General features: G+C 36.9%; 1 protein-coding gene across 7 annotated transcripts in view; it reads right to left on the bottom strand.

The window, feature by feature from the left end:
- LOC135469700 (single-stranded DNA-binding protein 3-like) overlaps nucleotides 1-12,475 on the bottom strand; it is a 97,930-nt gene that overhangs the window by 58,187 nt on the left and 27,268 nt on the right. The gene's annotated exons all lie outside the window — the stretch shown is intronic.

Raw genomic sequence — 12,475 nt, 5'->3', positions numbered from 1 at the left:
CTAGTCGTTAATATTTGTGAATATCCATTTCTGAATATGTGTGAATACCCTGTCCTGAATGTGTGAAAAATCTGCCCTGAATGTATGAATACCTAGTCGTTAATATTTGTGAATACCATTTCGTCAACGTGTGTAAATATCCTGTTGGGAATATTTGTGAAAAAGCACTGGAAACTAGTATATAATCATTTGATATTTGAATATATGACATTGAAGCCTGCCACCAAGCTTAACGCTGATCTTAAATGTGTATCCCAGTCAGCAGGAGGCAAAAATGACCAGCCTGCAACTGAAAACATGACAAAGGTCTGGTACACAACGCAGTAGGTGTCTGTCTTTAGCAGTTGCTATTTGTGTTCAGCTTGGAGAAGAGAAGGAAGTAAAGTGAAAGTTATTTGTACTTGAGCTACTGCACAGAACTGCTTTTTTCCTCTGTCAAAAAAAAAAAAAATATATTAAGATATTTTCTCTCCAAATACTGCATATTTCAGGGTTCGTACAGGTATATGAAATGAAATTCAAGAAGTTTTCAAGGAGTTTCCAGGAGTTTTTTGTCATTTTCAAGGCTAGTTTAAAACATACCACGGTGCAAATCATAGACTATCTTTTAAGTCTTAAATTATAGATGCTTTAATTTGCATGCATGTATATTGAATAGTACGCTTGCTTTTGCAAGAAATATCCGCCCTTCACCTCTGTAATGCGACACATTATTTGACCCGGGCCTTGGTCAGTGAAAAAAAATGAACGCCATACATCATTATGCACGGCTTCCTCTGGGTTAGTATTTTTACTATTTTTTTTCAGCCAGTCACTTGTCACTCATCAGATTTTGTAGTAAATACTATTTTTCTTTAGCCATACTTCCTTAGCGGCCATGACTCTTCTAGGTCTCCTTCTGTAATTCGTTTTTATCTGCCTTGGTGTAGCCGCTAGAATCAGATCGGTCTCTTCCAGCTATATCTGGAGTTTATCAAACGTTACATTTAGAACTGCCCTCAAAATAATGGACCAATGCTTGGCAGCATGTTTTTGTTTTTTGAGAAAAAAAATCAATCCTATTTTCAACCTATCGGTGGGACCCTAGTAAAATGTAATTTCCTCAATCAGAAAATTTTGTACGAAATTATTTGTAAATTCAGTTTACAACATTATGATCAGTACATTGGAGTAACACAGTATGACGGAGAAAACCAGACGGCGTACACATTTATGTAACGGCACATATTCTGAAACATTTAATTTACTTCAGATCTCCAAAAAATAGTTCAATATGTGGAAACGTTTAAATTTTTCATGAGAGGTAACTTTATTTACAGGTGTAACTCTACCTTGATTTATTTCCCTTGATAATTTTTTTTTTTTTTTACAATTGATGATGAAAGGCATCCCCAAAATGCCATGATTCTCATTCGTTATTTAACAAAAATGATTTCAAGCGTTATTTAATGTAAGTCAACCTGCAACAACTGCCCCCACCCCTGTAGATTTCTGTCAAGTAATCGCCATACAACCGTGTTGTTGTTGTTTCGCCGAGATGAGACCGTTTGAAATGAAAGTAAGCAGATTATTTTCATCTGAAAAATTGTAAAAATGTGCTGAACACCCCAGAAAACTCTCATGGTAGATTTTGCATAACGTCTGTATTTTTTCGAGTAAACAAATTTGTCGCCACAAACATTCACATTTTTTTAAAATTTTATCGCCATTTAAAAAAACTGTTCTAAATTTGCGACAATGTCAAGTGCGAATGGAAGCCCTGATTATGGGAGAATTATGAGCCAGCCCCTGATATACAGACTCCGAGGTCAGGCAGATAATATTTGAGCTCGGGACAAACTAAGATTTTCAAGAGTGTCCAGGGGTATTTGTCTTTTTTAAGGACTTTCAAGTACTTGAAAATTTTCAAGGAGTTTCAAGGACTGTGTGCACCCTGTATTAACTAGATTGCATTTATGTAACAGTATATACACAGATTTACTTGACAAAATGAAATCAATTGTTCATGAAGAATAGAAAAATACACTGTTTGAAGAACACTAACAATATACTAATAAATAAATCAATCTAAAATGTTTCACACTTTTCTTTTTGGATTTCACTAATTCCACTGAAATAAAATGCTGTCATTCATGTATACACATAAACAAGTTCTATTCCATCTCTAAAATGTGTAACATGATTACTTACCCATTTCTTTGCTGTACTCAGTTTACTTATTTAACAGCAGTCAGGCTTATGGGTGTAGGAAACTATATAAGCTTTAGGAATCAAATACAAAGAACAAGGTTACCTACAATCTTATGGCTGAATACATTGGCCACTCAGTTTTGTTGAAATTCAAATAAAGGCTTGTGATTGGTCAGGCTGATTGTGTACCGTGGTAGTGACAGTGGTATGAGATTCATTCATGATCAGGTAGGATTCTCCGCTGTACAAAAAGGGCCATGAGGTGATCTGTGCAGCCTGAACAAACAGCCAATTACCAAAGGTTTGACAAGAGTCTTTGGAACTCAACTGTGGTGTGACAAGAAGCCCCTAGCTATGTGCTTAGATTACAAGGTAATAATTGATTAACAATCCCCTTAACACAGCCCCATGTGGCTTTCAAGTCAACGAAAGTGACAGCAATCTGATTTCCTCGGCAAACAGACAACTTACAAGCCACGCCATGAAAGGCTATCAAGCCTCTTTGGATGAAGTGTCAGGTCCCTGCATTGTGTCTCATAATTTTTAGCTCAATTACAAAAGCATAATGTGTAACGATTCAGACCAGATGTCTATTGATAAGGTCGCTGGGTCCTTTATACTCATTTTCAGAAAGGAGAGCACTACCTGTGTATGCACCAGGTATCAAACACCGCAACAAGTAACATTCACTCCATTATTCAATAATCACATCCCATGTTTTTTGTCCACCAGTCGATCAATTTTTGGTTTTAACTTGCTTTTAACTTTGGCATAACTACATGCTTTCTCCTCCAACCAAAAATGTAACCTCATACATGTGAAAAAATCTTGAGCACAACAGTAATCACCACTTAAATATGTAGAAAGTTCATCTGTACCAATAAAACAAATATGTGGACTAACCCTCGAAAGGACTGATCAAAAGGACTGATCAAAAGGATTTAATCCCTTTACACATATATGTTACCAGATTTCCCATGGTTTCCTCCATTCATAAAACATTCTAAAATAGAAATGTTCCTATTGTTCCCATTGAGATTACATCTATAACATACTTAAGCACCATGCTTGTTTACAGCAGCAACGTCGAAAGCAAGACTCGTGCATTACGTCACCTGATCAGAGATGACTACTTTCGCCTCATGTGAACTGTACGTGATGGCAAACTGTTGAGCAGTTCACAAGCTGAACCATAGCAATAAGGTTCCCAAATTTTGGGGAAAATCACTGCACTGATGTCGCCCATCTACACATGAGCCTTGTCTCCGTACCGTAGGATCACATAGAAAGGCACGTGATCTCGAGTGATCTTGCATGCCTGTACATGTACGCCATCAATTCTTGAGTAAGGCATTAAACTACAATTAAATAACTTTACTGTATTTCAGTTTGAATTTCTGCCATTCCTTGCTGGCTAAGCAGTCTGGAGGGTCTAATTTCACTCTCCAGACACAAGTTCCTCTGGCTCAGCTGTGGTTTTTCTGCCAAGGATTTGTCAGGTATATATGTACACATACAGGCAACATCTGGTACATGTCACATTCTTTAGAAAGGCTCTGCCTAAGATCCTTAATCCTAAAAGATGAATTGAAATATCCTTTTATAACTGTTTCACACCCCATGAAGGGCATGTGTACCCTAATTCAACATTTTCACATTTAAAAGTACAAATTTCAATGCAGTTTATGCACTTGTTTAATTTGATTTTAGGGACAAAAGTACATTGACTGGATTGACCTATTTCAAGACTTCACAAAGCATATAATTTTATCAGCCTACAGAGAATAATGCCTTCAGAATATGCTTGATTAAATACCTTGTAAACATGTGAAAAGGCTGAAGAATTACGGTACCATAGGTTTGTTCAGTTAGCAATAGTGTTATAAACTATCTCAGACAGCCAAACTCCACATCTCTACAGAAGCCTGTCAACAGAATACATAAAAGTCAGAATTTGATCCGAGATCTCAAGGCACAAAATGAAATCATGGTCATCATAAATCTGATGCAGCCATTGATTGATGAAGATATGTAGGTGCTGTTTTAGGTAATACCTTATGTCAAGGACAGACGACAACCTCTTCCAAGGTTACATCAGTTTGAAGGTTTCACAGCCTGCCTGCAGAGATGTCCTCACTAATTAATATCATAGCAGACATGTGCTAACTGACATGACTAAGGACAACACCTTGGTGCTTATCCATACAATTATCGCTCCATGTCTTTCAAATGACCTTCCAGTTTGTCAGGATGGAACAATCCTGGGTCTGCATTACAAGGTATATATACCTGTGCTTTAAATGTCATTGAATTTATTTGATTGGCATTTTACGTCCCATGTATCAGGAGGCATAAAAAAGAGGCAAGGGTTAGTCTTAAACCTACAACTACAGTCTAAGAAGAAATAATTGCCCTACTCTTGAATGACTTCCACACGTGTAAATCTGCATTTAAATCAGATTTATTTACTTATTTGATTGGTGTTTGATTGTTGTTGATTGTTGCGATATTTAAATATTATAGGGCGCCTGGAATAAAACACTGACCTTCAGGACAAGTTGCTGGCCAACCTTCCCACAAGACATGCCATGTTGCTGAACCCCCAGCAAAGTTAACAAGAAAGCACCATCAACAATTTCTTTGCACAAAGGCGGAGAGCACGAAAAGCAAGGTATATGGAAAAATTTCTGTCAGTGAATGAGGTTGAACCATTGACTGAATGGAAAGCACCTGCTCCCTTCAGTTAAGTCTTAAAATGTTGGATAGTCAAAATACTTTAGGCGTGTAATTTATTTGATTGGTGCTTTACGCTGTACTCAAGAATATTTCACTTATACGACAGTGGCCAGCATTAAAGTGGGAGGAAACCGGGCACAGCCCGGGGGGTGAACCCACCACCATCTGCAGATTGCGGTCAGACCCTCCCACGTACAGTTAGGCGTGTAATGAACGAATGAATGAATGAATGATTATGGCTGAACGCCACTATGGACGTAACTGTTTCAGGAGATTTGGCCATATAGGTACAGGGAAACACAGACAAAGCCCTTAACATTTTCAAACCGTTGTCTAAGATATTCATCACAGTGTTAATGATATGATGCTCCTATATCCTTCATGAGTTAGACCAATGTTGGCAATTAAAATTTAACCCCCTCCAAGACATATTAGGTCAAATCTCAAGTCTGTGAGCAAGAATGATACATGAACACATACTTTAAAAATAAATAAATATTACATGTAAGACACCATGGTGCCTGCTAAAGCAATATCTGCCAAGACATCAGATTTTCTATCGCAGCTTGTCTGTGCTTGGTGTTCACGGAAAAAAATGGCTACAAAACGAGTAGGCCATCATGAACATGTCTGAAATGATTAACACAATAAGATATTTCATCATTTCCATTGTACCTTTATGTTATTTAGCACTATTATTGATTTACCACCTAATGACCTTAACCATTCATGTTTTCAACCAATAATTATTTTCAGCAATATTTCTCACGAATATCTCCCAGTACTTCTAACAAGTGTCAGCATTAACAAGAGTACTATGCTCTAGACAGCATACATGTAAACATCTCACAGAAAAAATGTTATTTCACAAGATAAATTTTAATTTCTATTCTCAAACACACAACCAGTAAATTTGTGCATGACGAAAACAACATGCCGAAAGCAAAATGCCTTTCAAAAAAACATGGCTGTAATTCAAAGTCCTCAGCAGATGTTCCTACAACTGGAATTTCTGTAGGTGATTTAGCTCCCAACTCTTTAGTCCCAAGCCTCCTTTCCTTTTTTCCTACCCTATAGAAAGAGTGATGGTCTTGCATTGATAATATCATTGATTTTAAATATTTGATTGAACAGAAGGCCATGGAGAAACAAAGTGTATGGGTTATGTACATCTACCCACATGTATTAGTTCCAGTAAGCGCAAACCCTCTTCCTGCACTAAGGGGAGAAAGGTGGGAGCACCCCAGAAAATCAATACCAGCATTGCAAAGGTATGGGCTAGACCGGTAAAGCTGACAAGATAGCAGTGGCTGGCTATGGGCTCACACTCAGTTGACAGAATTATTAATCAAACTGCTCATCTTCGCTCTGCGACAATCACTTCACTGGTCATACTGCATCAGAACACCTCACCCTCAGTCCACAAACAGCCCAACACACAATCCACTTTCAAAATTTACAAAAAAATAAAATCAAGGGGGGGGGGGGGGAGGAAATTTAAGTTGGTGTCCCAAATTTTTTTTTTGTTCTATTTTATTTTCCAAACTGCTACTGTTAAGGGAAATAAAAAGTTGGGTTGAGAGCTAGGAGCACATTTTGACCTATATAACAGGCTGTAGCATGCCACCTGCACATCAGCCCACAGATCCTAGGTTCCAAGCAACCCCTTCTATTGATTTCTGCTCCAACCATGTGATGGTCAGGCCAGTCCACTGCACAAGAGGGGGGACCAGGCAGCCTCAGTGTTTCATTACATATCAAAACCTTCAAGCAGGCAGTCTGGCCCATATGGCTCAGTCATGAATCAGCTTGTCAAGGAAGATGAAGGCAGCCATATTGAGACTGACCCAGCACTGAAGGGTGGGTGGGGGTGACAAGAGGTCCTATCTTACTTCACCAACATTTCTCATACCAGGTCTTTCAGGAGGAGGGATAAATCTTTTTGTTAAATTTTAACTTTTGCTGTTTATAGTGGTTTACACTTTTCCCAAAGTTTTTTTTCTCTTCTCCATTTTAAAATATTGCAAACAGCTCATTCAATTCACTTATTTGACACGTGTTTCATGTTGTAGAGAAATGTTACACCTGTAGGTAATCAGTATAGCTCACATGCACCTGGAAATCCATCAGGCAAAGGGTCAGATTTGAACCAGGGCTAGCTGGACATGTAACATGCCACAGTATTAGTCTAGGGCTAGAGGTATTGTATGAACTAAATCAGTCTAAACTGCCAGATCAATAATGGCAACACAAATGCAGCATGTTAGAACATATGTAAAACTGATTCACTGTGGTTTAATATAAAGAGAACAAAAAAATGCACATAGCGCCCACAAAAGTAATCTGTGCAACTTCTGCAAATACATTGTGCTTAGAGATTACATTGAAACCAAAACCTATGCCTTGCCGTCAAATTTATAAAAAAAATATTTTATACCTTTGGCAAGCATAATGCTAACAGCTATGCAAAATTTCACAACAGACCAGGTTAAGCAGTACAGCCAAGGGGAGTAACTCTCTGCACTACATCTTTCCCAAGTTTTTTCTTTTGAAAGTATACGTAGCAAGTTGTGTGTACTTACATGTATGCTCACACACATAACAAAGTACATCTCTATCAACATGCTTGATCAATTTGTACAAATATCACTTACAGATGACAGGCTATAAGTGAAATACTCTTAGGTACCGCGTAAAACCTCCATCAAACAAATAAATACAAACATAACAACCTACTATACCTAAAGTATGTGCATGCTTTCCATATGATTGTATGTGCATCGTTCAAGGGAAAAAAAGGGCTATCTTCAAGATTAGCACTTTTATTTAGTATTAAATCTGCATTCCGCGCTTTTCTTTATTAATAAACTTAAACTGGGCTGAAGCGCTCGTGGGTAAGTACTTCCAGGACAGCAATGAAGACAGTGTTGTGCCGAATTACACATACAATTCCATACGATTTTAGCTGACAGTCTGGTAAGCTCATTGTGTAGCCATAAAGCCAAGCCATAAGATACATGAAATATAGTGTGAATACATACATGAAACAGTCACAAATGGGCAATAGTTTCTAAATCCCACAAAAATTTGAGTTGAGTAATCAAGTCAAAAATTGGATTAAAAGAGCAACTTATAAGCTGGCTTTCACAGATATAACCACGAGCTGCTTTTCTCAGATACAAACATAAAAGTTGAATACTGTCTGTCCTCGTGACATTTTTTTGTACGCTGATCAAATTTTTGGGTAAGAATTTGATCAGTTTGATTAAGCTATTTACATGTATGTCATCGACATAGTACATGCTACAGTCGGTGACAAAATTCTTCTCCAACATTCATATAAACACAACATTCATTTTTCAATTCCTTTCTCAAGGCGTTCAAGTTCCAAAGCTCCATTTAGAGGGGAGAAAATCATTATATAGTTTTGCCGTATATAAAAAAGTAACCTAGTTCCTGGTAAAGGGGATGTACACTGGTTGATGTGTATGTACATATACATGTATCTAGACAGAGTTTTAACCTTAGCTGGGGAGCCCCTGGTTCAAGTGAACACTGGGGCTTATTCAAGCTACATGTATGTTTCCAACCTGTCTCCCCTTCCTTACGCATGGACTGCTCCATCAAAGCCCAGCTCCTGCCCCTCAGAAAAAGCCCAGTTGTTGTCCCCTGCACAATGCATACAAATTGTCGCCTGGCTACCTCATTTCCATGGTAACCAAGCTACTGATGTCAGTAAGTTGGGACATACCTCCAGGAAAATATAGTTTTCAAGAGGCTTTAGAGGAAAATAAATCAACCTATCCCTTAATACATGCGAATGTATACATACAACCATGCTCTCCCATCTTGCCTCCAAACTCACAGATTCCAACTGAACTGATTGACTTTATTTTAGTCAAGCTGCTGCGGATACATTTTGTGATTTTCAAAGCAATCATTTCTCCAACAGTCTCTTACAAAAATATTTCTTCCACCTTATTGTACTACAAATTTATGGGTAAGAAGCGGTGACAAATCAAAATCCATGCACATACAACACTTATAATTGCATAACTTCCTACAAGTTCAACTGTTTATTTGACAGCAGTATCCCTTAATGCTTTCTTCGAAGACAGTCAAGGAGAGGCTGTGATTTTAGTAGTTCCAGAAATAGTAACCCTATTAAAGTCTTTGATAAAAACAACAACATGAGTGCCTATTAAAATTTGGAATTCAATCTGGTATGGACAGCCAATCAGGTACCCCAAGAATCATTAGTTTTGAAATTCACATTAGCACACTGAAATTCCAAAAGTTGGGAAACTATAATGTATTCCGGCTAGTTGTGCAAAAAGTTTATAATGAGTAAGGGCAGGTTTTAATTTAATAAATCTGGACTGATCACTTAGCTCCAAAAAAAAATACATAGCATTAAAATTATGTTTCAATATTTTCACCTAAATTAACTATACTTCCCTTCTCTTGAATATCCAATTGTCTATATTACCGATAACTTTGGACATAGCAGTTAACAAGAACTCAAAGAAGACAATCTAAAGCCTTAACATGTACATGATGTTTTACATCCTGCGCAGTCACAAATTAGAAGATTTACAACTTTTATTGCAGCTATCATGCCATTTCCATCTTGAATTCTTTGCTCACAAAATCTTTATCCTGATCAAAATTCATATCAGTCAATGTTCAACTACAAGTATAACACTTCATAGCATAAGTGTACACTTCCTTGGGTAAAAGTATATATGCTATTGTACCAAGGAACTATGAAGGTTTTCTTTATCAACTCCACACACATATTTATATATGTACCATAAAATCTGGCACACAGCCAATTCTGAGCGCCAACAACCAAAGTCCACAGAACACATAAACATGGTTAACTAGTACCCGGTGCATCGTCACAGATTATACAACAACAATTTCATACAGAGCTGCGTAACTTCCACGGTGAACTTACACCATGAACTTAAACATAAATTGATACGGAACCTGGAACAATAAGCCTCATACATGTAGCTGATGTTCTCCAGGCTTATGTTATCGACACATGATCATTCTACATTGCATAATTTAGATGTATCAAGTCAAACAATGAACCGCAACAGAAAGTCACTAATAACAATAGCTGCAGTAGACTTGTGGAAACCTATACCATCATTTGAGAACCCAAATGAGACAGCCTTATAACTGTAATTCTTCAACCATTTTGCATGTTTACAAGGTCTTTATTCAAGCATATTCTGAAGGCATTATTCTAGGTTAAGTGATAAAATTATACTGAAACTGACCAATCCCACCAATGTAGTTTTGTCTTCAAAATCAACTTAAAAATGTGCATACACTACACTGAAAGTTTTTCTTTCAAATGCTAATAGGTTGAGGAAACACAGACTTCCCTGTACACAGGTGAAAATGGCCTTTCTGATGAGCCACATGTCTATTTACTGTAGTAGCCATGGACACGACTGAGAATAAATGTACTCTCCCTTTTCACAAATCAATTTATTACAACAGAATATTTTGAGAAACGCAAGTGGAAGGCCATACACCAATAAGCCCAAGTATCCATTGTGTGAAACCCGCAGTGGAATTTCCCACTGTCCACATCCACACATCTTTGGTCATTGTCTCTCACCTGCTTTAGAGCATTACATGTTGGTGTTTTTTACTCAGGGATGAAGACACGTTCATTTCTGGGTTACTTAAAAATGGGTCAATTATATCCACTGTAAATAAATGTATACTGAAGGACTTGTGTACATGTAATTACACAGAAGTGATCTGGTGTCTGCCAACAAATGATAATTGCCAACATCCATGTACATTACAAAAGTAGAAGTCTCATATTACTAAAATAATATCAATTTTATTGTATTTTGTCAATGGTACATGATGGCAAAACTTCATTGTACCACAGCTCTATGAATCAGTTTATGCACCACAAATGCAGTATTGATCTCCAGTATTAAGCATGGCTGTCTTCTGAAGTCAGATACACAGTTATCCCCCTTTGACATCTGACCAAGATTGTCAGTCAATAGTTTCGTTCAGGCTCGATATACAGCAGACGGACTATGGGTAAAGATACATATTAATCATGTCTCCACTTTGTTTGTTTTGCAAAATTTACATGTGATATGGACACACTACAAGTGATTAAAGTACAATGCACCCTGACTTGATAGCACAATATCTGCAGTGTACATGTACTTTCTGCTTTTATAGAATGTACATTGGAAAATGCCCATAACCTGCATGTATCTTCAACCATCTAATTCCTCAACATCAACCAAAGCCAAAGCCATTCCAATCCATGAGTCATCTTTTTTGTTTTTGTTTTTGTTATCAGGTGACATCTTTAAAGATTAAGCACAAAGTTTTATTAACTTAAGTTAGCAGATTTATTGACCGGAGAAAGTTCGCATGATTTAATTGTTCACATGTTTGAAAAAAGAGACCTCTAAAAATCAAAGCAGGCATCACTAAATAGGCCACTTAAACTATAAAAAATCTTTTTAGATTTTTGTGAAAAGAGTTAAGGGCTCTCAAATATTCGAATTCTAAGGTGAGTTTTATGGTCCATACTATTAGAGGTTAGGAACTCTGATGTCACAGCAAATTTTTTTCAACTCTGTCACAACATTGAATGTTGAAATAACTCTTTTTGCCCATGAGTGAAAGATTACTTAAATAATGTTCCCAAAAATTCCTTCCTTCTGGTGAACATCCAGGAGAAAAGGGGACGTCAGAGTTCCTACATACCATCAGTATGGCTCATACAGCCCACCATAGTTTCAAATATTTGAATGCCTTTCAACTTTCTTAAAAAACTTTAAAAAAAACCCAAAAAAACAAATGAAAGTATTTTTACGCATATTTCTCAGTTGTCTGTATGATGAACCTCACTTCATATTTTAGCTTTCTTTAACTTCAACAAATCCAAAACTGTTAAGACAAGCAATGGGCTTGACAAGGTGACAAAATGATTCCAGTAATTTTCACTGACCCAACACAAAAAATATTTTAAAAACAATTTTATAATTGTTTGCTGAATCACAACAGTTCCATGTCACATTCAACTTTTTATTTTAACTGTCAATTAGAAAATCTACTACCTGGAAAAGTGGACTCTAAAATCCATGTATACAGTACATGTATGTTTTCATCTCCATACAACTTGAATGAACAAAGGTAGAGATGAACAGAAACCATGTGGACATACATACACCTGTAATGTACATTGGCTTTATAGGCTGCTTAATAAACAGAGTGATCCACAGGTAAATGTACTGTGCTGATCAACAGCTAATTCTACCTACATTCAAACGTACTATTTCCTTCTTAATTCTTGGAGCATGTGCACACACCTATCTCACTCCATTTTGCACCTGAACTTAAACATTTCATGCCATATGTTTCATTACAGATGATACACAATTATTCTTATGTTGCTGCAGAGTATATCAAATCTTCCCGCTACACGTATTTATGTTATTAAAAACAAGTTTTCACATTATATACACCACAAGTTTGTCCTGTATCAAAT

This window comes from Liolophura sinensis, chromosome 7 (assembly GCF_032854445.1).
Source record: "Liolophura sinensis isolate JHLJ2023 chromosome 7, CUHK_Ljap_v2, whole genome shotgun sequence".
In the NCBI taxonomy this organism is placed as follows: Eukaryota; Metazoa; Mollusca; class Polyplacophora; order Chitonida; family Chitonidae; genus Liolophura; species Liolophura sinensis.
This window is presented reverse-complemented; position numbering and strand designations above follow the sequence as displayed.